This window comes from Sceloporus occidentalis, unplaced genomic scaffold (assembly GCF_023333645.1).
Source record: "Sceloporus occidentalis isolate IW3139 unplaced genomic scaffold, rSceOcc1.0.p SCAF_322, whole genome shotgun sequence".
Classification (NCBI taxonomy): Eukaryota; Metazoa; Chordata; class Lepidosauria; order Squamata; family Phrynosomatidae; genus Sceloporus; species Sceloporus occidentalis.
This window is the reverse complement of record NW_028317302.1, coordinates 485,506-513,052: the sequence shown is the minus strand read 5'-3', so window position 1 is coordinate 513,052 and position 27,547 is coordinate 485,506. Positions and strand designations below refer to the sequence as shown.

General features: G+C 47.8%; 21 non-coding genes across 21 annotated transcripts; all 21 read left to right on the top strand.

Annotated features, from left to right (window-relative positions):
- The first annotated feature begins 268 nt into the window (after positions 1–268).
- TRNAV-CAC (transfer RNA valine (anticodon CAC)) lies at positions 269–341 on the top strand. The gene has a single exon. It is a non-coding gene; the product is annotated as a tRNA-Val (tRNA).
- Positions 342–431: 90 nt separating this feature from the next.
- TRNAV-UAC (transfer RNA valine (anticodon UAC)) lies at positions 432–504 on the top strand. The gene has a single exon. It is a non-coding gene; the product is annotated as a tRNA-Val (tRNA).
- Positions 505–1,167: 663 nt separating this feature from the next.
- On the top strand, positions 1,168–1,240 carry TRNAV-UAC (transfer RNA valine (anticodon UAC)). The gene has a single exon. It is a non-coding gene; the product is annotated as a tRNA-Val (tRNA).
- Positions 1,241–1,694: 454 nt separating this feature from the next.
- On the top strand, positions 1,695–1,767 carry TRNAV-UAC (transfer RNA valine (anticodon UAC)). The gene has a single exon. It is a non-coding gene; the product is annotated as a tRNA-Val (tRNA).
- Positions 1,768–1,904: 137 nt separating this feature from the next.
- On the top strand, positions 1,905–1,977 carry TRNAV-AAC (transfer RNA valine (anticodon AAC)). Its single transcript has one exon. It is a non-coding gene; the product is annotated as a tRNA-Val (tRNA).
- Positions 1,978–2,625: 648 nt separating this feature from the next.
- TRNAV-CAC (transfer RNA valine (anticodon CAC)) lies at positions 2,626–2,698 on the top strand. The gene has a single exon. It is a non-coding gene; the product is annotated as a tRNA-Val (tRNA).
- Positions 2,699–2,789: 91 nt separating this feature from the next.
- On the top strand, positions 2,790–2,862 carry TRNAV-UAC (transfer RNA valine (anticodon UAC)). The gene has a single exon. It is a non-coding gene; the product is annotated as a tRNA-Val (tRNA).
- Positions 2,863–3,316: 454 nt separating this feature from the next.
- TRNAV-UAC (transfer RNA valine (anticodon UAC)) lies at positions 3,317–3,389 on the top strand. The gene has a single exon. It is a non-coding gene; the product is annotated as a tRNA-Val (tRNA).
- Positions 3,390–3,526: 137 nt separating this feature from the next.
- Positions 3,527–3,599, top strand: TRNAV-AAC (transfer RNA valine (anticodon AAC)). Its single transcript has one exon. It is a non-coding gene; the product is annotated as a tRNA-Val (tRNA).
- A 2,998-nt stretch (positions 3,600–6,597) lies between these two features.
- Positions 6,598–6,670, top strand: TRNAV-CAC (transfer RNA valine (anticodon CAC)). The gene has a single exon. It is a non-coding gene; the product is annotated as a tRNA-Val (tRNA).
- Positions 6,671–6,761: 91 nt separating this feature from the next.
- TRNAV-UAC (transfer RNA valine (anticodon UAC)) lies at positions 6,762–6,834 on the top strand. Its single transcript has one exon. It is a non-coding gene; the product is annotated as a tRNA-Val (tRNA).
- A 454-nt stretch (positions 6,835–7,288) lies between these two features.
- On the top strand, positions 7,289–7,361 carry TRNAV-UAC (transfer RNA valine (anticodon UAC)). Its single transcript has one exon. It is a non-coding gene; the product is annotated as a tRNA-Val (tRNA).
- A 137-nt stretch (positions 7,362–7,498) lies between these two features.
- Positions 7,499–7,571, top strand: TRNAV-AAC (transfer RNA valine (anticodon AAC)). Its single transcript has one exon. It is a non-coding gene; the product is annotated as a tRNA-Val (tRNA).
- A 12,068-nt stretch (positions 7,572–19,639) lies between these two features.
- TRNAV-UAC (transfer RNA valine (anticodon UAC)) lies at positions 19,640–19,712 on the top strand. The gene has a single exon. It is a non-coding gene; the product is annotated as a tRNA-Val (tRNA).
- Positions 19,713–19,849: 137 nt separating this feature from the next.
- TRNAV-AAC (transfer RNA valine (anticodon AAC)) lies at positions 19,850–19,922 on the top strand. The gene has a single exon. It is a non-coding gene; the product is annotated as a tRNA-Val (tRNA).
- A 648-nt stretch (positions 19,923–20,570) lies between these two features.
- On the top strand, positions 20,571–20,643 carry TRNAV-CAC (transfer RNA valine (anticodon CAC)). The gene has a single exon. It is a non-coding gene; the product is annotated as a tRNA-Val (tRNA).
- A 91-nt stretch (positions 20,644–20,734) lies between these two features.
- Positions 20,735–20,807, top strand: TRNAV-UAC (transfer RNA valine (anticodon UAC)). Its single transcript has one exon. It is a non-coding gene; the product is annotated as a tRNA-Val (tRNA).
- Positions 20,808–21,471: 664 nt separating this feature from the next.
- Positions 21,472–21,544, top strand: TRNAV-AAC (transfer RNA valine (anticodon AAC)). The gene has a single exon. It is a non-coding gene; the product is annotated as a tRNA-Val (tRNA).
- Positions 21,545–24,549: 3,005 nt separating this feature from the next.
- On the top strand, positions 24,550–24,622 carry TRNAV-CAC (transfer RNA valine (anticodon CAC)). Its single transcript has one exon. It is a non-coding gene; the product is annotated as a tRNA-Val (tRNA).
- A 618-nt stretch (positions 24,623–25,240) lies between these two features.
- TRNAV-UAC (transfer RNA valine (anticodon UAC)) lies at positions 25,241–25,313 on the top strand. The gene has a single exon. It is a non-coding gene; the product is annotated as a tRNA-Val (tRNA).
- Positions 25,314–25,450: 137 nt separating this feature from the next.
- TRNAV-AAC (transfer RNA valine (anticodon AAC)) lies at positions 25,451–25,523 on the top strand. Its single transcript has one exon. It is a non-coding gene; the product is annotated as a tRNA-Val (tRNA).
- The last annotated feature ends 2,024 nt before the right edge of the window (positions 25,524–27,547 follow it).

Below are 27,547 nucleotides of genomic sequence, written 5' to 3'. Positions count from 1 at the left end.
AGGGTTTAAGCTCCCAAGTCAAATTCTTGTAAAGGAGCTAAAAATGAAAACTTCTTAGCAGGGTTCTTAAAATCAGAGAAAATTTAAGCTTAACTGTAGAGGGGATGTAAACATTTCACCATAACTATGTCACAGATTTTCCCTGGGGTGTAGCCTACTCAACTGTGAAGTTTCTTAGCACTTTGCTGACCCAATCCTGTAGTTTTCTCCTTACTTTCTATTAACAAATATTGTCTGAAAGCGCTTGAACGTGTCGTCTGCCAGGTTTGTTTCTGTAGTGTGGTGGTTATCACATTCGCCTCACACGCGAAAGGTTCTCGGTTCGAAACCGAACAGAAACAGCTTATTGTTTTATGAATTTAAAACTACACCTACATTTCTTTCCAAAGAAAGAGTACTGTCAGAGAGGTGACAAGACACTGCTACCTCAAGTTTCTGTAGTGTAGTGGTTATCACGTTTGCCTTACATGCAAAAGGGCTCTGGTTCGAAACCAGGCAAGAGCATGTTTTGTATAGAGTTCATTTTGTTATGCATGCTGTACATCATTTAAAAAAAACACCTACTCGTTTCACGAAAATCCCATCATTGCACCATGAAATCACTGTGACGTTCATATCATTTGTTCAGTGTTAGAAATTGCTGAAATTCATAAAGAAAGGAAATTGAAATGATGTGTATGGGATTCTTAGAGTGTTTAAGCTCCCAAGTCAAATTCTTGTAAAGGAGCTAAAAATGAAAACTTCCTAGCAGGGGTCTTAAAATCAGAGAAAATTTAAGCTTAACTGTAGAGGGGATGTAAACATTTCACCATAACTATGTCACAGATTTTCCCTGGGGTGTAGCCTACTCAACTGCGAAGTTTCTTAGCACTTTACTGACCCAATCCTGTAGTTTTCTCCTTACTTTCTAGTAACACATATTGTCTGAAAGCATTTGAAAGCATGCTCTGCCAGGTTTGTTTCTGTAGTGTAGTGGTTATCACATTCGCCTTATCGCGAAAGCTCCTCGGTTCGAAACCGAGCAGAAACAACTGTTGTTTTATGAATTGAAAACTACACCTGCATTTCTTGCAAAGGTAGCACACGTTGAGTTGTTTTTGTTTTTTTAAACCATGTTTCCAAAGAAAGAGTACTGTCAGAGAGGTGACAAGACCACTGCTACCTCAAGTTTCTGTAGTGTAGTGGTTATCACGTTTGCCTTACACGCAAAAGGGCTCTGGTTCGAAACCAGGCAAGAGCATGTTTTGTATAGAGTTCATTTTGTTATGCATGCTGTACATCATTTAAAAAAAACACCTACTCATTTCACGAAAATCCCATCATTGCACCATGAAATCACTGTGCCGTTCATATCATTTGTTCAGTGTTAGAAATTGCTGAAATTCATAAAGAAAGGAAATTGAAATGATCTGTATGGGATTCTTAGAGTGTTTAAGCTCCCAAGTCAAATTCTTGTAAAGGAGCTAAAAATGAAAACTTCCTAGCAGGGGTCTTAAAATCAGAGAAAATTTAAGCTTAACTGTAGAGGGGATGTAAACATTTCACCATAACTATGTCACAGATTTTCCCTGGGGTGTAGCGTACTCAACTGCGAAGTTTCTTAGCACTTTACTGACCCAATCCTGTAGTTTTCTCCTTACTTTCTAGTAACACATATTGTCTGAAAGCATTTGAAAGCATGCTCTGCCAGGTTTATTTCTGTAGTGTAGAGGTTATCACGTTCGCCTTACACGCGAAATGACCTCGGTTCGAAACCGAGCAGAAACAACTGTTGTTTTATGAATTGAAAACTACACCTGCATTTCTTGCAAAGGTAGCACACGTTGAGTTGTTTTTGTTTTTTTAAACCATGTTTCCAAAGAAAGAGTACTGTCAGAGAGGTGAGAAAACTGTAGCCAGGTCAAGTTTCTGTAGTGTAGTGGTTATCACGTTTGCCTAACACGCAAAAGATCCCTGGTTCGAAACCAGGCAGAAACATGTTTTTTGGGTAAATCAATGTTTATTAAGGTTTTTCAGTTTTGTGGGAAGAGGCAGGGGGAAGGGTACAGAAAATCAAAAGAATCAGAGGGGGGGGGAAATAAGCAGGTACGATTGACACTGTGCAGTGTACAGATACCACGTCGAGAGAACATGAGTACAAAGGAAAATGGTCACAACATTTACATATAGCGGAAAAAACGGCACGGCAGGAACAGGGAGCTCCAGAGCAATAGGACACATGGTTACAAATACTCCTTCTCCGCAAAGACAGAGCACATGAAAAAGGCAGTGCGTAGACACTCCGGCAGTTGTTACCCAAAGGGGGGGAGCCTAGGCGTTGCGTCTACGTGCCAGAAGGAGCAGGGGCGCTGGCGCCGGAGAGCAGGGGGCAACCACGCGCGCCGAGGCAGACTTCTAAACCAGGCAGGCGGGTGTTACTGATGCGGAGACTGCATGCCATGTAAGCTTAACTGTAGAGGGGATGTAAACATTTCACCATAACTATGTCACAGATTTTCCCTGGGGTGTAGCCTACTCAACTGTGAAGTTTCTTAGCACTTTGCTGACCCAATCCTGTAGTTTTCTCCTTACTTTCTATTAACAAATATTGTCTGAAAGCGCTTGAACGTGTCGTCTGCCAGGTTTGTTTCTGTAGTGTAGTGGTTATCACATTTGCCTCACACGCGAAAGGTCCTCGGTTCGAAACCGAGCAGAAACAGCTTATTGTTTTATGAATTTAAAACTACACCTACATTTCTTTCCAAAGAAAGAGTACTGTCAGAGAGGTGACAAGACCACTGCTATCCCAAGTTTCTGTAGTGTAGTGGTTATCACGTTTGCTTTACACGCAAAAGGTCTCTGGTTCGAAACCAGGCAAGAGCATGTTTTGTATAGAGTTCATTTTGTTATGCATGCTGTACATCATTTAAAAAAAACACCTACTCATTTCACGAAAATCCCATCATTGCACCATGAAATCACTGTGCCGTTCATATCATTTGTTCAGTGTTAGAAATTGCTGAAATTCATAAAGAAAGGAAATTGAAATGATCTGTATGGGATTCTTAGAGTGTTTAAGCTCCCAAGTCAAATTCTTGTAAAGGAGCTAAAAATGAAAACTTCCTAGCAGGGGTCTTAAAATCAGAGAAAATTTAAGCTTAACTGTAGAGGGGATGTAAACATTTCACCATAACTATGTCACAGATTTTCCCTGGGGTGTAGCCTACTCAACTGCGAAGTTTCTTAGCACTTTACTGACCCAATCCTGTAGTTTTCTCCTTACTTTCTAGTAACACATATTGTCTGAAAGCATTTGAAAGCACGCTCTGCCAGGTTTGTTTCTGTAGTGTAGTGGTTATCACATTCGCCTTACACGCGAAAGGTCCTCGGTTCGAAACCGAGCAGAAACAACTGTTGTTTTATGAATTGAAAACTACACCTGCATTTCTTGCAAAGGTAGCACACGTTGAGTTGTTTTTGTTTTTTTAAACCATGTTTCCAAAGAAAGAGTACTGTCAGAGAGGTGAGAAAACTGTAGCCAGGTCAAGTCTCTGTAGTGTAGTGGTTATCACGTTTGCCTAACACGCAAAAGGTCCCTGGTTCGAAACCAGGCAGAAACATGTTTTTTGGGTAGATCAATGTTTATTAAGGTTTTTCAGTTTTGTGGGAAGAGGCAGGGGGAAGGGTACAGAAAATCAAAAGAATCAGAGGGGGGGGGAATAAGCAGGTACGATTGACACTGTGCAGTGTACAGATACAACGTCGAGAGAACATGAGTACAAAGGAAAATGGTCACAACATTTACATATAGCGGAAAAAACGGCACGGCAGGAACAGGGAGCTCCAGAGCAATAGGACACATGGTTACAAATACTCCTTCTCCGCAAAGACAGAGCACATGAAAAAGGCAGTGCGTAGACACTCCGGCAGTTGTTACCCAAAGGGGGGGAGCCTAGGCGTTGCGCCTACGTGCCAGAAGGAGCAGGGGCGCTGGCGCCGGAGAGCAGGGGGCAACCACGCGTGCCGAGGCAGACTTCTAAACCAGGCAGGCGGGTGCTACTGATGCGGAGACTGCATGCCATGTATGCACGGTGCGGGGATGCTATATGGTTGGATGACGGGGAAGCGAGACAAGAAAACGTCGACATCCCCTGTGCAACCTCGAGTGAGCTCAGCGCGATTACCTGCACGGACACCCCCAGCACCTAGCCTTGGTGGCATAGCCCTGGACCTGTAGGGAAGGAGGGCAGCAAGGATGTGAGAGGGAAGGGAAGAAGGGAAAAGCAGAAACAGAAAGGACAAAGGAAAAAAAAAAAAAAAAAAGGGGGGGGGAGCTTGGTAGGGGGCAAAGTGACCACGTTTCGGATGGAGGCAACTCGGAGGCCGCAGCTCAGGGGGGCACGCCGTCAAGCAATGGGCGAATTTGGGGGCTAGCGAGCAGTTGCAACCAGTGAAACCAGATGCGGTTATGTTTTTCAGACCTCTCCGTGGTAGAATAGATCAATTCCTCAAGAACTGGAGTCCGCTCCACCCGTTGGATCCACTCCCGAATCGTAGGGGGGGAAGAATCACCCCAATGCAAGGGGATAAGGGCTTTCGCAGCTGTCAGAAGGTAGCGGACCACTGAATTCTTGTACCACGAAATCGGGTGAAGGAGAAGGAATTCCGGCGAAAAGGGAATGTCCCTGTCGGTGAGGGATCGAACATGGGAGTGAATGGCCGACCAATAGGGAGCTATGCTGGGACAGGACCACCACAGATGAAGCAAAGAGCAGGGAGATGCACCAAACTGCCAGCATTCATCCCTCCTATCGGGACAGAACCGGGCTGTGGTCGACGGGGGCCTATACCACAGGGCCATCAGCTTGTAGGACATCTCCTGGACCCTGTTATTAAGGGAGCAACGGTGAGTGAGCACGCAGATCTTTTCCCACTGTTGCTCGGTGAGAGTGAGTTGCAGTGAGGCCTCCCACTTGCCCTCGTGAGGTGGGGGGGGGGGAAACAGCCGAGAGGAGGAGGCCATAGAGGAGCGATACGCCATGAGGTGGGGGGTGAGGTCAGGGTGCACAGCGCTTCAAACCTGGTGAGATCCCTAAGGACCTGGTGTTTACGGCCCAGGGAACGAAAGAAATTGCCCAGCTGGGCATAGCGGAAGCGCGCCAGGGACGTGGGAGGGGCCGGGCCCACCAGAGCCTCCAAGGGCTGTAGACCCGATGGGGAGAGGTATGCACGGATGCCTAGCGTCCCCCTGGCGGCCACCTCAGGGAAGACATCGCCTCCCATGCCCGGAGGGAAATCGGGATTGTCGCGTATCGGAGTAAGAGGAGACGGGAGAAAAGAGACAGAGGTGCCCCGCAAACACTGAGCGTCGCCCGGGTAAGGAACTAATCGACGAGCCCAGCATGCCGCTCTCCACCTCCAGCCACCGCTTCCCACCAGAACCACAGGCCCACTCCACTATCTGCAAGAGATGGCATGTCCGGTAGTATGTACGCGGACACGGCAAAGCCAGACCACCTCTCGACTTGGGCAGGATCAGGACATTATATCGAATGCGGGGGGAGCGGGGGCCCCATATAAAACGGAGAAAGGCAGAGCGGACAGAAGCGAAGAAGGAGGGGGGAAGGTGTATGGGTAGAGTCTGGAACAAGTAGAGGAGTCTGGGCATCACATTAATTTTAATAGTGTTGACCCTACCCAGCCACGTGACAGTGAGCCGGGACCATCTGCGGAAGTCGGACTGTATAGTGGAAAGGAGCGGCAGGAAGTTCTTAGCGTACAGCCGGGAGTGATCGGGGGATATCCACACTCCTAGGTATTTCAATTTAGTATCGCACCATGCGAAGGGGAAAGCCGCGCGCAAGGAGGTACTGACAGCATCTGGCACATTAACACCCAGGAGCTCAGATTTAGACATGTTGACTTTGAAGTTGGAAAGGTCACTGTATGTCGCGAGCTCTTGCAGGACAGAGGGCAGGGAGATGCGGGGCTGGGCCAACGTGAAAAGGAGGTCATCAGCATACCCCAATACCTTATGGTGGGACCGCCCCACCTGGAGTACCGAGATGTCCGGGTTCTGGCGTATCGCCTGCAAAAGGGGTTCCAGTGATAAAACAAACAGCATCGGTGAGAGGGGGCAACCCTGTCGGGTCCCAGCAGGAACATGTTTTGTGTAGAGTTCTTTTTCTCATGCATGCTGTACATCATTTAAAAAAAACACCTACTCATTTCACGAAAATCCCATCATTGCACCATGAAATCACTGTGCCGTTCATATCATTTGTTCAGTGTTAGAAATTGCTGAAATTCATAAAGAAAGGAAATTGAAATGATCTGTATGGGATTCTTAGAGGGTTTAAGCTCCCAAGTCAAATTCTTGTAAAGGAGCTAAAAATGAAAACTTCTTAGCAGGGTTCTTAAAATCAGAGAAAATTTAAGCTTAACTGTAGAGGGGATGTAAACATTTCACCATAACTATGTCACAGATTTTCCCTGGGGTGTAGCCTACTCAACTGTGAAGTTTCTTAGCACTTTGCTGACCCAATCCTGTAGTTTTCTCCTTACTTTCTATTAACAAATATTGTCTGAAAGCGCTTGAACGTGTCGTCTGCCAGGTTTGTTTCTGTAGTGTAGTGGTTATCACCTTTGCCTCACACGCGAAAGGTCCTCGGTTCGAAACCGAGCAGAAACAGCTTATTGTTTTATGAATTTAAAACTACACCTACATTTCTTTCCAAAGAAAGAGTACTGTCAGAGAGGTGACAAGACCACTGCTATCCCAAGTTTCTGTAGTGTAGTGGTTATCACGTTTGCTTTACACGCAAGAGGTCTCTGGTTCGAAACCAGGCAAGAGCATGTTTTGTATAGAGTTCATTTTGTTATGCATGCTGTACATCATTTAAAAAAAACACCTACTCATTTCACGAAAATCCCATCATTGCACCATGAAATCACTGTGCCGTTCATATCATTTGTTCAGTGTTAGAAATTGCTGAAATTCATAAAGAAAGGAAATTGAAATGATCTGTATGGGATTCTTAGAGTGTTTAAGCTCCCAAGTCAAATTCTTGTAAAGGAGCTAAAAATGAAAACTTCCTAGCAGGGGTCTTAAAATCAGAGAAAATTTAAGCTTAACTGTAGAGGGGATGTAAACATTTCACCATAACTATGTCACAGATTTTCCCTGGGGTGTAGCCTACTCAACTGCGAAGTTTCTTAGCACTTTACTGACCCAATCCTGTAGTTTTCTCCTTACTTTCTAGTAACACATATTGTCTGAAAGCATTTGAAAGCATGCTCTGCCAGGTTTGTTTCTGTAGTGTAGTGGTTATCACATTCGCCTTACACGCGAAAGGTCCTCGGTTCGAAACCGAGCAGAAACAACTGTTGTTTTATGAATTGAAAACTACACCTGCATTTCTTGCAAAGGTAGCACACGTTGAGTTGTTTTTGTTTTTTTAAACCATGTTTCCAAAGAAAGAGTACTGTCAGAGAGGTGAGAAAACTGTAGCCAGGTCAAGTTTCTGTAGTGTAGTGGTTATCACGTTTGCCTAACACGCAAAAGATCTCTGGTTCGAAACCAGGCAGAAACATGTTTTTTGGGTAAATCAATGTTTATTAAGGTTTTTCAGTTTTGTGGGAAGAGGCAGGGGGAAGGGTACAGAAAATCAAAAGAATCAGGGGGGGGGGGAATAAGCAGGTACGATTGACACTGTGCAGTGAACAGATACCACGTCGAGAGAACATGAGTACAAAGGAAAATGGTCACAACATTTACATATAGCGGAAAAAACGGCACGGCAGGAACAGGGAGCTCCAGAGCAATAGGACACATGGTTACAAATACTCCTTCTCCGCAAAGACAGAGCACATGAAAAAGGCAGTGCGTAGACACTCCGGCAGTTGTTACCCAAAGGGGGGGAGCCTAGGCGTTGCGCCTACGTGCCAGAAGGAGCAGGGGCGCTGGCGCCGGAGAGCAGGGGGCAACCACGCGCGCCGAGGCAGACTTCTAAACCAGGCAGGCGGGTGCTACTGATGCGGAGACTGCATGCCATGTATGCACGGTGCGGGGATTCTATAGGGTTGGATGACGGGGAATCGAGACAAGAAAACGTCGACATCCCCTGTGCAACCTCGAGTGAGCTCAGCGCGATAACCTGCACGGACACCCCCAGCACCTAGCCTTGGTGGCATAGCCCTGGACCTGTAGGGAAGGAGGGCAGCAAGGATGTGAGAGGGAAGGGAAGAAGGGAAAAGCGGAAACAGAAAGGACAAAGGAAAAAAAAAAAAAAAAAAGGGGGGGGGAGCTCGGTAGGGGGCAAAGTGACCACGTTTCGGATGGAGGCAACTCGGAGGCCGCAGCTCAGGAGGGCACGCCGTCAAGCAATGGGCGAATTTGGGGGCTAGCGAGCAGTTGCAACCAGTGAAACCAGATGCGGTTATGTTTTTCAGACCTCTCCGTGGTAGAATAGATCAATTCCTCAAGAACTGGAGTCCGCTCCACCCGTTGGATCCACTCCCGAATCGTAGGGGGGGAAGAATCACCCCAATGCAAGGGGATAAGGGCTTCCGCAGCTGTCAGAAGGTAGCGGGCCACTGAATTCTTGTACCACGAAATCGGGTGAAGGAGAAGGAATTCCGGCGAAAAGGGAATGTCCCTGTCGGTGAGGGATCGAACATGGGAGTGAATGGCCGACCAATAGGGAGCTATGCTGGGACACGACCACCACAGATGAAGCAAAGAGCAGGGAGATGCACCAAACTGCCAGCATTCATCCCTCCTATCGGGACAGAACCGGGCTGTGGTCGACGGGGGCCTATACCACAGGGCCATCAGCTTGTAGGACATCTCCTGGACCCTGTTATTAAGGGAGCAACGGTGAGTGAGCACGCAGATCTTTTCCCACTGTTGCTCGGTGAGAGTGAGTTGCAGTGAGGCCTCCCACTTGCCCTCGTGAGGTGGGGGGGGAACAGCCGAGAGGAGGAGGCCATAGAGGAGCGATACGCCATGAGGTGGGGGGTGAGGTCAGGGTGCACAGCGCTTCAAACCTGGTGAGATCCCTAAGGACCTGGTGTTTACGGCCCAGGGAACGAAAGAAATTGCCCAGCTGGGCATAGCGGAAGCGCGCCAGGGACGTGGGAGGGGCCGGGCCCACCAGAGCCTCCAAGGGCTGTAGACCCGATGGGGAGAGGTATGCACGGATGCCTAGCGTCCCCCTGGCGGCCACCTCAGGGAAGACATCGCCTCCCATGCCCGGAGGGAAATCGGGATTGTCGCGTATCGGAGTAAGAGGAGACGGGAGAAAAGAGACAGAGGTGCCCCGCAAACACTGAGCGTCGCCCGGGTAAGGAACTAATCGACGAGCCCAGCATGCCGCTCTCCACCTCCAGCCACCGCTTCCCACCAGAACCACAGGCCCACTCCACTATCCGCAAGAGATGGCATGCCCGGTAGTATGTACGCGGACACGGCAAAGCCAGACCACCTCTCGACTTGGGCAGGATCAGGACATTATATCGAATGCGGGGGGAGCGGGGGCCCCATATAAAACGGAGAAAGGCAGAGCGGACAGAAGCGAAGAAGGAGGGGGGAAGGTGTATGGGTAGAGTCTGGAACAAGTAGAGGAGTCTGGGCATCACATTAATTTTAATAGTGTTGACCCTACCCAGCCACGTGACAGTGAGCCGGGACCATCTGCGGAAGTCGGACTGTATAGTGGAAAGGAGCGGCAGGAAGTTGTTGGCGTACAGCCGGGAGTGATCGGGGGATATCCACACTCCTAGGTATTTCAATTTAGTATCGCACCATGCGAAGGGGAAAGCCGCGCGCAAGGAGGTACTGACAGCATCTGGCACATTAACACCCAGGAGCTCAGATTTAGACATGTTGACTTTGAAGTTGGAAAGGTCACTGTATGTCGCGAGCTCTTGCAGGACAGAGGGCAGGGAGATGCGGGGCTGGGCCAACGTGAAAAGGAGGTCATCAGCATACCCCAATACCTTATGGTGGGACCGCCCCACCTGGAGTACCGAGATGTCCGGGTTCTGGCGTATCGCCTGCAAAAGGGGTTCCAGTGATAAAACAAACAGCATCGGTGAGAGGGGGCAACCCTGTCGGGTCCCAGCAGGAACATGTTTTGTGTAGAGTTCTTTTTCTCATGCATGCTGTACATCATTTAAAAAAAACACCTACTCATTTCACGAAAATCCCGTCATTGCACCATGAAATCACTGTGCCGTTCATATCATTTGTTCAGTGTTAGAAATTAGACTTGGGCACCAGGGGGCTCTTCGTGTTCGTCTTCGTGCTCGTCTTCGGGGAAAAAAAAATCTTCGTATTCCGCGAATATTCGCCCGTTCCTGTCTTCTCTTCGGGCGAATATTCGCGGACATTCTTCGTGCTCGTTTAATCTTCGTTTTCCTCCTGGTTGCCTAGCAGGGGTTAATACGGGGTTAATAACACATCACAGCAGCAGCAGCTGCCGTGAAGGTACGTGTGTGCAGCTCTATTGGTCGTTTCGGCAGGGGGCTGGTCTGGCATCAACGAGTGAATTGCAGAACTGCAGAATGCACTTCATTCGTTGATGGCAGGCGAGCCCCCTGCCGAAACGACCAATAGAGTTGCACACACATACCGAGGTGTACTGTCCATAGATGTTTAATAAAAGAATAGGGAATATTTTACATTTTTAAATTGATTTTGGACCACTTTACATGCCTAACATTTGCTACCTATTTACAATGGCATACTTTGCAACAACCCAACTTACTTATTGGACAGGACTGGAAAATAGCAGGACTGTCCACCAAAATCTTGGGTGTGTTGGCAGGTATGCTGATGGAAAAATGTTGGACAAGAACTAAAAAATAGCTTAGGGTTAATGTACGGTTATGTTTAAGATTAGTAGCAGTGCACTGGTTTGGTTAAAGATGGATTATGTCTAAATAATAATAATTTAATTTTAATGTTTTTTTTTTTAAAAAAATAGGGGTTTATTTAAATGTATTTTAAAGTTAGATTTATTATTTAGTACTTGATTATATTTATTAAATGTTTATAGTAGCGTTACCTACCGAGCTATAACTACCTATGTGTATTTGCATTTTGCATACCTAGTTTAGCTAAATTAGATGGGACAGGACTGGAAAAAAGCAGGACTGTCCCTGAAAAAGTTGGGTCTGTTGGCAGGTATGTGGATGGAAAAATGTTATAGGGTGAAGTGTGAGTTATAGTGTTAATGTAATGCTATTAGTGAGTGAAGGCCAGGGCAAATAACAAGGAAAAGGTCCTTGTGTTTTGTGCATTGTAAGTGTGTGTGTATGTGTGTTATGTGTGATGTCACTGTGTGTTATATGTGTTATATGTGTTATTGTGTGTGTTATGTTTGGTTGGTTGTGTATCAGAAGGAAAATAATGAAATGGAAAAGGAAATGGGAAAGGCAAATGAGTGGGCAATTGGCGACCCGCTCACCTGTTTCACCCCAGGGCAAAGCACCCAAACACTGTCAGTCTTAGACGTTTGGCAGCAGACTTCCAGAGCTCAGACACAAGGCCCTAGCGTAAGCTGGCCACTCCGGCGGAGGTAGCAGGCGTTGCCACACCGCAAACAGAGGCAGCCAGGGGGGAGAAACTGCCCTTACCATTAGGGACATTTTGGGCATGACTCTAGCCAGGAAGCGAACTGGCAGAGAAGAGATGCTGGCACCACCACCAGCAGCAGCATTGAAAAGGCGAATGAGTGGGCAATTGGCGACCCACTCACCTGTTTCACCCCAGGGCAAAGCACCCAAACACTGTCAGTCTTAGACGTTTGGCAGCAGACTTCCAGAGCTCAGACACAAGGCCCTAGCGTAAGCTGGCCACTCCGGCGGAGGTAGCAGGCGTTGCCACACCGCAGACAGAGGCAGCCAGGGGGGAGAAACTGCCCTTACAATTAGGGACATTTTGGGCATGACTCTAGCCAGGAAGCGAACTGGCAGAGAAGAGATGCTGGCACCACCACCACCACCACCACCACCACCAGCAGCATTGAAAAATTGGAAAGGCGAATGAGAGGGCAATTGGCGACCCGCTCACCTGTTTCACCCCAGGGCAAAGCACCCAAACACTGTCAGTCTTAGACGTTTGGCAGCAGACTTCCAGAGCTCAGACACAAGGCCCTAGCGTAAGCTGGCCACTCCGGCGGAGGTAGCAGGCGTTGCCACACCGCAGACAGAGGCAGCCAGGGAGGAGAAACTGCCCTTACAATTAGGGACATTTTGGGCATGACTCTAGCCAGGAAGCGAACTGGCAGAGAAGAGATGCTGGCACCACCACCACCACCACCACCACCACCACCAGCAGCATTGAAAAATTGGAAAGGCGAATGAGAGGGCAATTGGCGACCCGCTCACCTGTTTCACCCCAGGGCAAAGCACCCAAACACTGTCAGTCTTAGACGTTTGGCAGCAGACTTCCAGAGCTCAGACACAAGGCCCTAGCGTAAGCTGGCCACTCCGGCGGAGGTAGCAGGCGTTGCCACACCGCAAACAGACGCAGCCAGAGGGGAGAAACTGCCCTTACCACTAGGGACATTTTGGGCATGACTCTAGCCAGGAAGCGAACTGGCAGAGAAGAGATGCTGGCACCACCACCACCACCAGCAGCAGCATTGAAAAATGGGAAAGGCGAATGAGTGGGCAATTGGCGACCCACTCACCTGTTTCACCCCAGGGCAAAGCACCCAAACACTGTCAGTCTTAAACGTTTGGCAGCAGACTTCCAGAGCTCAGACACAAGGCCCTAGCGTAAGCTGGCCACTCCGGCGGAGGTAGCAGGCGTTGCCACACCGCAGACAGAGGCAGCCAGGGGGGAGAAACTGCCCTTACCATTAGGGACATTTGATTCATGACACTAGCCAGGAAGCGAACTGGCATCGAAGAGACACTGGCACCACCACCAGCAGCAGCAGCAGCAGAATTGGGAAAGGCGAATGAGTGGGCAATTGGCGACCCACTCACCTGTTTCACCCCAGAGCAAAGCATCCAAACACTGTCAGTCCTTGGCGTTTGGGAGCGGACTTCCAGAGCTCAGACACAAGGCCCTAGCGTAAGCTGGCTACATTGGCGGAGGTAGCAGGCGTTGCCACACCGCAGCAAGTGCAACCAGGGGGAGAAACTGCCCTTACCATAAGGGACATTTGAGGCATGACACTAGCCAGGAAGCGAACTGGCAGAGAAGAGACACTGGCACCACCACCAGCAGCAGCAGCAGCAGCATTGGAAAAGGCGAATGAGTGGGCAATTGACGACCCGCTCACCTGTTTCACCCCAGGGCAAAGCATCCAAAAACTGTCAGTCCTTGGCGTTTGGGAGCGGACTTCCAGAACTCAGACACAAGGCCCTAGCGTAAGCTGGCTACACCGGCGGAGGTAGCAGGCGTTGCCACACCGCAACAAGTGCAACCAGGGGGGAGAAACTACCCTTACCATCAGGGACATTCGAGGCATGACACTAGCCAGGAAGCGAACTGGCATTGAAGAGAGACACTGGCACCACCACCAGCAGCAGCAGAATTGGGAAAGGCGAATGAGTGGGCAATTGACGACCCGCTCACCTGTTTCACCCCAGGGCAAAGCATCCAAGCACTGTCAGTCCTTGGCGTTTGGGAGCAGACCTACAGAACTCAGACACAAGGCCCTAGCATAAGCTAGCTACACCGGCGGAGGTAGCAGGCGTTGCCACACCGCAGCAAGTGCAACCAGGGGGGAGAAACTACCCTTTCCATTAGGGACATCTGAGGCATGATTTCAGCCAGGAAGCGAACTGGCAAAAGATACTGGCACCACCACCAGCAGCAGCGTTGGAAACGGAAAAAGGTGAATGAGTGGGCAATTGACGACCCACTCACCTGTTTCACCCCAGGGCAAAGCATCCAAAGACTGTCAGTCCTAGGCGTTTGGGAGCGGACTTACAGAGCTCAGACACTAGGCCCTAGCGTAAATTGGCTACACCAGCGGAGGTAGCAGGCATTGCCACACCGCAGCAAGTGCAACCAGGGGGAGAAACTACCTTAAACATTAGAGAGAAAAAATTTAACTTTCCAAGCTAAGAGCTGGGTAACCCAATTTGGGCAGATTGAATTTAAGAAAGGCAATCTGCTCCATCAGATGAGGTGCCATGCGTGAGCGCTGGGGACTCAGTATGTTTCCAGTCATAGAAAACACGCGCTCACTTTGAACAGTGGTTGGCGGACATGATAGAAGCTGCTGCGCAACCCATGAGAGTGCAGGCCACACACTCTTCTTTTCATCCCAGTAGCTAAGAGGATCAACATTAGGAGCAGAAGGAACTTCACAGAGGTAAAGTTTGACCATTTCAGCAGCACTACTCTCCTTTCTGCTGCTAGCTCTGTCAGATGGTCCAACTATACTGCCAAGTGCCTCTTCCCAAAACGCAGCTGCTCCACTCAGCTGTGTTGTGCTGCTTGTGGCACTGCTGCTGATGCTGCTGCTAGGGGTAGCAGACCACATCATCTCTTCCTCCTCCTGCACCTCACCCTCCTCGGACAGCATTCCCATTTTACGCTGCCAGTCACGCACCTTGTTGACCAATTGCTCCCGGTAGCTACTGAGAACATTGAATTTCAAAGCTAGCTTTCCCTTAATTCTTGGATCACAAAGGCACGCTAGCATCATTTCGGGACTCTCTTCCATTCGCTTGCGAAGGTGTACTTTTAGCAGATCCTTCAGCTTCCTGACTATGGCTGCTACGTCAGGATGTAGAGTGCCACCTTGAACAGCCTCACGGTTTCCAAGGAACACATCCATCTTGCTGCCTAGATGGGAGAACACTGGGATTACCTGGGCCAGACTGGCAGTGTTTGAGCTTAAATTTTCTGTGGCATCCCTGAATGGTTTAAGGACTGCCACAAGCTGGGTGATCACTGTCCAATCCTCCCTATTCAATGGAGAGGTAATCCCAATATTGTGCTCTGAGGCAAGATTATGGATTGCCCTCTGCTGCTCCAAAATCCTCTCTAGCATGTCTAACGTGGAGTTCCACCGTGTACTGACATCCTGACGTAGGCAGTGTACGGGAAGACCTGACCTCTCTTGCTCTTCCCTCAAAAGTTGGCTAGCCTTAACACTATGGTGAAAGTGCCCAGCGATCTTTCTGCAGCGGGACAGAACTACTGCTGCCACATTAGTTCCTTCTGACATTGCTGCCTTCACTACAAGATGGATGATGTGGGCTGCACAGCGCACACCAACAATATGACCATCTCGCAGCGCTTTCACCATATTGGCACCTCCGTCAGTTACCACAAAACCAACTTCAACATTGGTGCCCGCCTCTGCTCCCACCCAAAGGCTAAACATTTTCCTAATCGCATGCAGAATATTTTGGGAAGTGTGCTTTTCATCCATCACTTCTGCATGGAGAAGGAATGATCGGTAGCCTGCTGCAGCAACTTCCTTAGACACACCGGGCTGCCACCAGTGTGCTGTCAAAGAAAGAAAGGCATGCTGGGCGCTAGGTGCACTCCACAAATCTGTAGTGAAATGAACACACTGACCAGCAGCCTTGGAAAGCTCCTCTTTCACTGCTGCAACACAGGACCGATACAGCGAGGGGACAATGTTCCTGCTGAAAGTGGAACGTGACGGAACTGTGTATTGTGGAGCCACAGCCGCCATCAATTGTTTGAAAGGCTCCCCTTCAATCATGGAGAAGGATGCCCCTCCAACAGCAATGAACTGACCAATAAGTCGCGTTACTTTATTGGCCTGCTGTTTGGGCATCGTTCTCTTGGAGTGGAATGCCCCAAATTCTTCCAGGGTGGGCTGGGCATGCAGTGCTCCAACCTGCCTTGGTCTCTGGCTGCCAGCACTAGTTGCTGCTGCTGCTGCTGCTGCTATTGGCTCAGAAGAAGAAGCTGTTGGGGTTTTTCCACGGCCACCAGCTATGCTGCCTGCACTAAGTTTTACCTCTGCATCTTTCCCCAATAGCACAGCGTTGTGTTGAGTGCTGAGGTGATGCTTCATGCTAGCACTGGTAAAATGGCCAGACACTTTCCCTCTGCTTATTAGCTTCCCACAATGTTTGCACTTTCCATAGCGCCCTTCTTCAACATTTTCAAAGTGCTCCCAAATTGGGGCGCGCATAGCCTTGGAGTGTGCCTTGGGTGCTGCTCTTACTGCTCGGGGTGGATGAACAGAGGCAGAACTAGTGGTGGTGGGACTGGTGGTAACAGTACTGGCCATAGTGGGACTGCTAATTGCTTTAGATTTGCTAGGTTTTGCTGCTGCTGCTGGTGGTGGTGATGGTGATGATCGTAGCGGAGAAGGTGGAGGCTCAGGGGAAAATTGTGCACTAGTCATTTGGACACTGCTCCCTGAGGAATCTGATTCCTGACCACTCATCTCCTCTACTTCCTCTGGCTCATAGTCTAGCTCTTCATTAGCCAGATCGAATGGAATTCCTGCTAGGCTGGAGCTAAGACTGATATCGTCGTGAGACTCGTGACTAGTAGTAGTGCGAGCAGGAAGAATAGACTCTGCACTTGGCCTCTCAGTCTCAGGCTCCTCTGCTACCTCGCTAGGTGGAGTTCCACTATGTGTAGCCCTCTCTCTAACTGTCTTTACAAAAATTTTGTAAGGACTTGGTGGCTTGCTAGAGGTACTAGGAGGACATGGCGTGGCGGTACCAGTGGGAACAGTAGGCGCAGCACTAGTGGTGGTAGAGGCGGGGGTGGTGGTGGTGGTGGTTTTCCCTACAAAGGAATGAGATCGCTTTGGTTTGGGACCCCTCTGAGTCTTGCTGCTAATTTGGCTCTGCTTGGTACCTTGCATGCTGCTGGTGGATGGGGAAGATGCTGCTTGGGGCAAAAGGCACTTCTTTTTAGTCACTGGGCTGGTACTACTTGTGCTACCCTTTAACTTTGAACGTGCTTCTGGTGCTTTAGGCTTTCCGTAAAAAACCATAGAGCTTGTGGGCCTAGCCGCACTACTACTGCCTGCTTTTGGTGCCTTTCCTTTACTTGATGATCCTTCAAGCAATGCTTCCCCAAATGATAAGCGAGAGCTTGGCCTACTTGGCCGACTAGACTGACGCAAAGGCTGCATCTTAGAGCTGGTGGTGGTGCTGGTGGTGGTGCTGGTGGTGGTGGTGGTGGTGGTAGATGGAGCTTGTCCCTCCTTAGTCCCAAAAGGAGGATCCATTTCAAATTTTGTGTTGTGTGTGTAGTGTAGTGTAGTGTAGTGTAGTGTAGTGTAGTGTTTAAAAAACTATAAAAAAAAAAATAAAAAAATAAAAATAAAAAAAAGGAAAAACGAATTAAAGACAAAAAAATTAGAGGAAGTTCTCTTCAGTGCTACTGCTTAAAAAGTAAAACTATGCACTACTGCACTGTGCTGTGTGCAATCTGCCAAAATCCTAAAGTTATTGAAATTATTAACTCAAGATTAACTATTTAATAACTAGCAGTATTTTATTTTTAATTTGAATTTACACGGGCCTAAGAGCTTAGCCTACCACTATGCTAGCCTAAAGCTATATTTCCTTACTATAAGTCTACCTCTAGGCAGACGCTCTCAAACCCACTAAGCTAAAGTGAGGTTAAATCAGATTCAGTATATGATTTATTAATTAATATTAAGTTATATAATATTAATAGATTAGAACTAATTTACTTATATATTATGTATTATAGATAGAAGAATATAGATTATGAATTAGAATTTAGAATTAGAATTACTTATATTATAGATTATGAATTAGAATATTATTATTTATAATATATTATAGATTAAGATTAAAGAAGATTAGAATTATTTTAGTACTACAGCTAGTAGCTTGAAGCTTTGCTTAGTACAGCTCGTCACAGTCAATTTTTCTTGAAAAGAATTAGAAATAAAATAAAATGTCACAGCAAAACAGTTATCTTCACTGCTTGCTGCACTCACTAGCCCAACAAGTTCACTTCACTGATGGACTGAGGTGAGCAAAACACTAAGGGTACTTTTAATAAAATTGAAATAAAATGTAAAATAAATGAGAAAATCTTTGCAAAACAGTTAACGTCACTGCTTGCTGATCAAAAAAAAACACAGCACTTATGCGGCTGCACTCACTAGCCCAACAAGTTCACTTCACTGATGGACTGAGGTTAGCAAAACAAATGAAATAAAATGAAAGATTAATTAAGAAAAATTGACTTGGTCTCTTACTGTTGCTAAAACAAAGCACAAACTATAGAGCTGCAGCACCAGTACTAATAAGATTAGCTGAACTATACGCTAGTAGTAATTAATTAATATTATTACTTTTATTTATAGCTAATTTAATTAACTATTAAGATAAGAAAGAATTAGAGAATTATTGATATTACTGATTTTAGATTAGACACTAGTAGATGTTCTGAATGTCTACAGTACACTCTACACTAGTATACTATTACTAACTATAACTGACAAATATATATATAATTTTATAATGAATTCAATTATTAATTATATTAATTAATATTACTGATTTTAAATTAGACACTAGTAGATGAATGTCTACAGTACACTCTACACTAGTATACTATAGTATATATATATATATATGACTGACAAATATATATATATATATATAATATTATAATGAACTATTAAATTATAGATTCTATTAAATTGTAATTTATAAATTCTATTTAATTTATTTAAGCAGGACAGGCAATAGGCACTAGTGCCAGCCCAGGGCAAGGGCACCCCAGTGCCACTGAGGCACTGGGTGCACTGTCAACTCAACAGCACTTACACTAAAGTTGATGACAAATTAATTTTAAAAAAATTAAATTAATCAAATTATTATTATTAAATATATTAATTAAGTAGAACTGAAGTGAGGATGAAGTACACAGTGAGAAATGGCAGGCTAAGGCTTACCAGTCTCACACAGAACAGAACAATCTCTCTCTGTAACGCTCGGATGCAGCACAGCAGTGTTGCCAAAGCAGTCACAGCGAAAAATGAATGGATCTCTCAGGCAAGCTCTGGTCTTATAAAGGCGCCTTCAGAATTAAAAAAACAGCAGCACAGGCATTGGACGAGACCCTTAGCGTTACGTCACAAGAGTGAGCTGATTGGACAGACGAGGATCAGCTCACTCCTGTTTGAAATTTTGGCGGTTGCGCGGCAAAAACGAAGACGATCACGAAGAATCTTCGAATCTTCGTGATTGTGAGTCTTCGTCTTCGCCTACGGTTTGCCGGCACTGTATTCTGTTCTACGTTCCTTCGGAACGAACAAAAAAACGGCCTCTTCGTGCTCGTTTTCATGTTCGCCCGAAGACGAATGCACAAGTCTATTAGAAATTGCTGAAATTCATAAAGAAAGGAAATTGAAATGATCTGTATGGGATTCTTAGAGTGTTTAAGCTCCCAAGTCAAATTCTTGTAAAGGAGCTAAAAATGAAAACTTCCTAGCAGGGGTCTTAAAATCAGAGAAAATTTAAGCTTAACTGTAGAGGGGATGTAAACATTTCACCATAACTATGTCACAGATTTTCCCTGGGGTGTAGCCTACTCAACTGCGAAGTTTCTTAGCACTTTACTGACCCAATCCTGTAGTTTTCTCCTTACTTTCTATTAACAAATATTGTCTGAAAGCGCTTGAACGTGACGTCTGCCAGGTTTGTTTCTGTAGTGTAGTGGTTATCACATTCGCCTTACACGCGAAAGGTCCTCGGTTCGAAACCGAGCAGCAACAACTGTTGTTGTATGAATTGAAAATTACACCTGCATTTCTTGCAAAGGTAGCACACGTTGAGTTGTTTTTGTTTTTTTAAACCATGTTTCCAAAGAATGAGTACTGTCAGAGAGGTGAGAAAACCGTAGCCATGTCAAGTTTCTGTAGTGTAGTGGTTATCACGTTTGCCTAACACGCAAAAGATCCCTGGTTCGAAACCAGGCAGTAACATGTTTTTTGGGTAAATCAATGTTTATTAAGGTTTTTCAGTTTTGTGGGAAGAGGCAGGGGGAAGGGTACAGAAAATCAAAAGAATCAGAGGGGGGGGGGAATAAGCAGGTACGATTGACACTGTGCAGTGTACAGATACCACGTCGAGAGAACATGAGTACAAAGGAAAATGGTCACAACATTTACATATAGCGGAAAAAACGGCACGGCAGGAACAGGGAGCTCCAGAGCAATAGGACACATGGTTACAAATACTCCTTCTCCGCAAAGACAGAGCACATGAAAAAGGCAGTGCGTAGACACTCCGGCAGTTGTTACCCAAAGGGGGGGAGCCTAGGCGTTGCGCCTACGTGCCAGAAGGAGCAGGGGCGCTGGCGCCGGAGAGCAGGGGGCAACCACGCGCGCCGAGGCAGACTTCTAAACCAGGCAGGCGGGTGCTACTGATGCGGAGACTGCATGCCATGTAAGCTTAACTGTAGAGGGGATGTAAACATTTCACCATAACTATGTCACAGATTTTCCCTGGGGTGTAGCCTACTCAACTGTGAAGTTTCTTAGCACTTTGCTGACCCAATCCTGTAGTTTTCTCCTTACTTTCTATTAACAAATATTGTCTGAAAGCGCTTGAACGTGTCGTCTGCCATGTTTGTTTCTGTAGTGTAGTGGTTATCACATTCGCCTCACACGCGAAAGGTCCTCGGTTCGAAACCGAGCAGAAACAGCTTATTGTTTTATGAATTTAAAACTACACCTACATTTCTTTCCAAAGAAAGAGTACTGTCAGAGAGGTGACAAGACCACTGCTACCTCAAGTTTCTGTAGTGTAGTGGTTATCACGTTTGCCTTACACGCAAAAGGTCTCTGGTTCGAAACCAGGCAAGAGCATGTTTTGTGTAGAGTTCATTTTGTTATGCATGCTGTACATCATTTAAAAAAAACACCTACTCATTTCACGAAAATCCCATCATTGCACCATGAAATCACTGTGCCGTTCATATCATTTGTTCAGTGTTAGAAATTGCTGAAATTCATAAAGAAAGGAAATTGAAATGATCTGTATGGGATTCTTAGAGTGTTTAAGCTCCCAAGTCAAATTCTTGTAAAGGAGCTAAAAATGAAAACTTCCTAGCAGGGGTCTTAAAATCAGAGAAAATTTAAGCTTAACTGTAGAGGGGATGTAAACATTTCACCATAACTATGTCACAGATTTTCCCTGGGGTGTAGCCTACTCAACTGCGAAGTTTCTTAGCACTTTACTGACCCAATCCTGTAGTTTTCTCCTTACTTTCTAGTAACACATATTGTCTGAAAGCATTTGAAAGCATGCTCTGCCAGGTTTGTTTCTCTAGTGTAGTGGTTATCACATTAGCCTTACACGCGAAACCTCCTCAGTTTGAAACCGAGCAGAAACAACTGTTGTTTTATGAATTGAAAACTACACCTGCATTTCTTGCAAAGGTAGCACACGTTGAGTTGTTTTTGTTTTTTTAAACCATGTTTCCAAAGAAAGAGTACTGTCAGAGAGGTGAGAAAACTGTAGCCAGGTCAAGTTTCTGTAGTGTAGTGGTTATCACGTTTGCCTAACACGCAAAAGATCCCTGGTTCGAAACCAGGCAGAAACATATTTTTTGGGTAAATCAATGTTTATTAAGGTTTTTCAGTTTTGTGGGAAGAGGCAGGGGGAAGGGTACAGAAAATCAAAAGAATCAGAGGGGGGGGGGAATAAGCAGGTACGATTGACACTGTGCAGTGTACAGATACCACGTCGAGAGAACATGAGTACAAAGGAAAATGGTCACAACATTTACATATAGCGGAAAAAACGGCACGGCAGGAACAGGGAGCTCCAGAGCAATAGGACACATGGTTACAAATACTCCTTCTCCGCAAAGACAGAGCACATGAAAAAGGCAGTGCGTAGACACTCCGGCAGTTGTTACCCAAAGGGGGGGAGCCTAGGCGTTGCGCCTACGTGCCAGAAGGAGCAGGGGCGCTGGCGCCGGAGAGCAGGGGGCAACCACGCGCGCCGAGGCAGACTTCTAAACCAGGCAGGCGGGTGCTACTGATGCGGAGACTGCATGCCATGTATGCACGGTGCGGGGATGCTATAGGGTTGGATGACGGGGAAGCGAGACAAGAAAACGTCGACATCCCCTGTGCAACCTCGAGTGAGCTCAGCGCGATAACCTGCACGGACACCCCCAGCACCTAGCCTTGGTGGCATAGCCCTGGACCTGTAGGGAAGGAGGGCAGCAAGGATGTGAGAGGGAAGGGAAGAAGGGAAAAGCGGAAACAGAAAGGACAAAGGAAAAAAAAAAAAAAAAAGGGGGGGGGAGCTCGGTAGGGGGCAAAGTGACCACGTTTCGGATGGAGGCAACTCGGAGGCCGCAGCTCAGGAGGGCACGCCGTCAAGCAATGGGCGAATTTGGGGGCTAGCGAGCAGTTGCGAGCAGTTGCAACCAGTGAAACCAGATGCGGTTATGTTTTTCAGACCTCTCCGTGGTAGAATAGATCAATTCCTCAAGAACTGGAGTCCGCTCCACCCGTTGGATCCACTCCCGAATCGTAGGGGGGGAAGAATCACCCCAATGCAAGGGGATAAGGGCTTCCGCAGCTGTCAGAAGGTAGCGGACCACTGAATTCTTGTACCACGAAATCGGGTGAAGGAGAAGGAATTCCGGCGAAAAGGGAATGTCCCTGTCGGTGAGGGATCGAACATGGGAGTGAATGGCCGACCAATAGGGAGCTATGCTGGGACAGGACCACCACAGATGAAGCAAAGAGCAGGGAGATGCACCAAACTGCCAGCATTCATCCCTCCTATCGGGACAGAACCGGGCTGTGGTCGACGGGGGCCTATACCACAGGGCCATCAGCTTGTAGGACATCTCCTGGACCCTGTTATTAAGGGAGCAACGGTGAGTGAGCACGCAGATCTTTTCCCACTGTTGCTCGGTGAGAGTGAGTTGCAGTGAGGCCTCCCACTTGCCCTCGTGAGGTGGGGGGGGGAACAGCCGAGAGGAGGAGGCCATAGAGGAGCGATACGCCATGAGGTGGGGGGTGAGGTCAGGGTGCACAGCGCTTCAAACCTGGTGAGATCCCTAAGGACCTGGTGTTTACGGCCCAGGGAACGAAAGAAATTGCCCAGCTGGGCATAGCGGAAGCGCGCCAGGGACGTGGGAGGGGCCGGGCCCACCAGAGCCTCCAAGGGCTGTAGACCCGATGGGGAGAGGTATGCACGGATGCCTAGCGTCCCCCTGGCGGCCACCTCAGGGAAGACATCGCCTCCCATGCCCGGAGGGAAATCGGGATTGTCGCGTATCGGAGTAAGAGGAGACGGGAGAAAAGAGACAGAGGTGCCCCGCAAACACTGAGCGTCGCCCGGGTAAGGAACTAATCGACGAGCCCAGCATGCCGCTCTCCACCTCCAGCCACCGCTTCCCACCAGAACCACAGGCCCACTCCACTATCCGCAAGAGATGGCATGCCCGGTAGTATGTACGCGGACACGGCAAAGCCAGACCACCTCTCGACTTGGGCAGGATCAGGACATTATATCGAATGCGGGGGGAGCGGGGGCCCCATATAAAACGGAGAAAGGCAGAGCGGACAGAAGCGAAGAAGGAGGGGGGAAGGTGTATGGGTAGAGTCTGGAACAAGTAGAGGAGTCTGGGCATCACATTAATTTTAATAGTGTTGACCCTACCCAGCCACGTGACAGTGAGCCGGGACCATCTGCGGAAGTCGGACTGTATAGTGGAAAGGAGCGGCAGGAAGTTGTTGGCGTACAGCCGGGAGTGATCGGGGGATATCCACACTCCTAGGTATTTCAATTTAGTATCGCACCATGCGAAGGGGAAAGCCGCGCGCAAGGAGGTACTGACAGCATCTGGCACATTAACACCCAGGAGCTCAGATTTAGACATGTTGACTTTGAAGTTGGAAAGGTCACTGTATGTCGCGAGCTCTTGCAGGACAGAGGGCAGGGAGATGCGGGGCTGGGCCAACGTGAAAAGGAGGTCATCAGCATACCCCAATACCTTATGGTGGGACCGCCCCACCTGGAGTACCGAGATGTCCGGGTTCTGGCGTATCGCCTGCAAAAGGGGTTCCAGTGATAAAACAAACAGCATCGGTGAGAGGGGGCAACCCTGTCGGGTCCCAGCAGGAACATGTTTTGTGTAGAGTTCTTTTTCTCATGCATGCTGTACATCATTTAAAAAAAACACCTACTCATTTCACGAAAATCCCATCATTGCACCATGAAATCACTGTGAAGTTCATATCATTTGTTCAGTGTTAGAAATTGCTGAAATTCATAAAGAAAGGAAATTGAAATGATCTGTATGGGATTCTTAGAGGGTTTAAGCTCCCAAGTCAAATTCTTGTAAAGGAGCTAAAAATGAAAACTTCTTAGCAGGGTTCTTAAAATCAGAGAAAATTTAAGCTTAACTGTAGAGGGGATGTAAACATTTCACCATAACTATGTCACAGATTTTCCCTGGGGTGTAGCCTACTCAACTGTGAAGTTTCTTAGCACTTTGCTGACCCAATCCTGTAGTTTTCTCCTTACTTTCTATTAACAAATATTGTCTGAAAGCGCTTGAACGTGTCGTCTGCCAGGTTTGTTTCTGTAGTGTAGTGGTTATCACATTCGCCTCACACGCGAAAGGTCCTCGGTTCGAAACCGAGCAGAAACAGCTTATTGTTTTATGAATTTAAAACTACACCTACATTTCTTTCCAAAGAAAGAGTACTGTCAGAGAGGTGACAAGACCACTGCTACCTCAAGTTTCTGTAGTGTAGTGGTTATCACGTTTGCCTTACACGCATAAGGTCTCTGGTTCGAAACCAGGCAAGAGCATGTTTTGTATAGAGTTCATTTTGTTATGCATGCTGTACATCATTTAAAAAAAACACCTACTCATTTCACGAAAATCCCATCATTGCACCATGAAATCACTGTGCCGTTCATATCATTTGTTCAGTGTTAGAAATTGCTGAAATTCATAAAGAAAGGAAATTGAAATGATCTGTATGGGATTCTTAGAGTGTTTAAGCTCCCAAGTCAAATTCTTGTAAAGGAGCTAAAAATGAAAACTTCCTAGCAGGGGTCTTAAAATCAGAGAAAATTTAAGCTTAACTGTAGAGGGGATGTAAACATTTCACCATAACTATGTCACAGATTTTCCCTGGGGTGTAGCCTACTCAACTGCGAAGTTTCTTAGCACTTTACTGACCCAATCCTGTAGTTTTCTCCTTACTTTCTAGTAACACATATTGTCTGAAAGCATTTGAAAGCATGCTCTGCCAGGTTTGTTTCTGTAGTGTAGTGGTTATCACATTCGCCTTACACGCGAAAGGTCCTCGGTTCGAAACCGAGCAGAAACAACTGTTGTTTTATGAATTGAAAACTACACCTGCATTTCTTGCAAAGGTAGCACACGTTGAGTTGTTTTTGTTTTTTTAAACCATGTTTCCAAAGAAAGAGTACTGTCAGAGAGGTGAGAAAACTGTAGCCAGGTAAAGTTTCTGTAGTGTAGTGGTTATCACGTTTGCCTAACACGCAAAAGATCCCTGTTTCGAAACCAGGCAGAAACATGTTTTTTGGGTAAATCAATGTTTATTAAGGTTTTTCAGTTTTGTGGGAAGAGGCAGGGGGAAGGCTACAGAAAATCAAAAGAATCAGAGGGGGGGGTGGAATAAGCAGGTACGATTGACACTGTGCAGTGTACAGATACCACGTCGAGAGAACATGAGTACAAAGGAAAATGGTCACAACATTTACATATAGCGGAAAAAACGGCACGGCAGGAACAGGGAGCTCCAGAGCAATAGGACACATGGTTACAAATACTCCTTCTCCGCAAAGACAGAGCACATGAAAAAGGCAGTGCGTAGACACTCCGGCAGTTGTTACCCAAAGGGGGGGAGCCTAGGCGTTGCGCCTACGTGCCAGAAGGAGCAGGGGCACTGGCGCCGGAGAGCAGGGGGCAACCACGCGCGCCGAGGCAGACTTCTAAACCAGGCAGGCGGGTGCTACTGATGCGGAGACTGCATGCCATGTATGCACGGTGCGGGGATGCTATAGGGTTGGATGACGGGGAAGCGAGACAAGAAAACGTCGACATCCCCTGTGCAACCTCGAGTGAGCTCAGCGCGATAACCTGCACGGACACCCCCAGCACCTAGCCTTGGTGGCATAGCCCTGGACCTGTAGGGAAGGAGGGCAGCAAGGATGTGAGAGGGAAGGGAAGAAGGGAAAAGCGGAAACAGAAAGGACAAAGGAAAAAAAAAAAAAAAAAAGGGGGGGGAGCTCGGTAGGGGGCAAAGTGACCACGTTTCGGATGGAGGCAACTCGGAGGCCGCAGCTCAGGAGGGCACGCCGTCAAGCAATGGGCGAATTTGGGGGCTAGCGAGCAGTTGCAACCAGTGAAACCAGATGCGGTTATGTTTTTCAGACCTCTCCGTGGTAGAATAGATCAATTCCTCAAGAACTGGAGTCCGCTCCACCCGTTGGATCCACTCCCGAATCGTAGGGGGGGAAGAATCACCCCAATGCAAGGGGATAAGGGCTTTCGCAGCTGTCAGAAGGTAGCGGACCACTGAATTCTTGTACCACGAAATCGGGTGAAGGAGAAGGAATTCCGGCGAAAAGGGAATGTCCCTGTCGGTGAGGGATCGAACATGGGAGTGAATGGCCGACCAATAGGGAGCTATGCTGGGACAGGACCACCACAGATGAAGCAAAGAGCAGGGAGATGCACCAAACTGCCAGCATTCATCCCTCCTATCGGGACAGAACCGGGCTGTGGTCGACGGGGGCCTATACCACAGGGCCATCAGCTTGTAGGACATCTCCTGGACCCTGTTATTAAGGGAGCAACGGTGAGTGAGCACGCAGATCTTTTCCCACTGTTGCTCGGTGAGAGTGAGTTGCAGTGAGGCCTCCCACTTGCCCTCGTGAGGTGGGGGGGGGGAACAGCCGAGAGGAGGAGGCCATAGAGGAGCGATACGCCATGAGGTGGGGGGTGAGGTCAGGGTGCACAGCGCTTCAAACCTGGTGAGATCCCTAAGGACCTGGTGTTTACGGCCCAGGGAACGAAAGAAATTGCCCAGCTGGGCATAGCGGAAGCGCGCCAGGGACGTGGGAGGGGCCGGGCCCACCAGAGCCTCCAAGGGCTGTAGACCCGATGGGGAGAGGTATGCACGGATGCCTAGCGTCCCCCTGGCGGCCACCTCAGGGAAGACATCGCCTCCCATGCCCGGAGGGAAATCGGGATTGTCGCGTATCGGAGTAAGAGGAGACGGGAGAAAAGAGACAGAGGTGCCCCGCAAACACTGAGCGTCGCCCGGGTAAGGAACTAATCGACGAGCCCAGCATGCCGCTCTCCACCTCCAGCCACCGCTTCCCACCAGAACCACAGGCCCACTCCACTATCCGCAAGAGATGGCATGCCCGGTAGTATGTACGCGGACACGGCAAAGCCAGACCACCTCTCGACTTGGGCAGGATCAGGACATTATATCGAATGCGGGGGGAGCGGGGGCCCCATATAAAACGGAGAAAGGCAGAGCGGACAGAAGCGAAGAAGGAGGGGGGAAGGTGTATGGGTAGAGTCTGG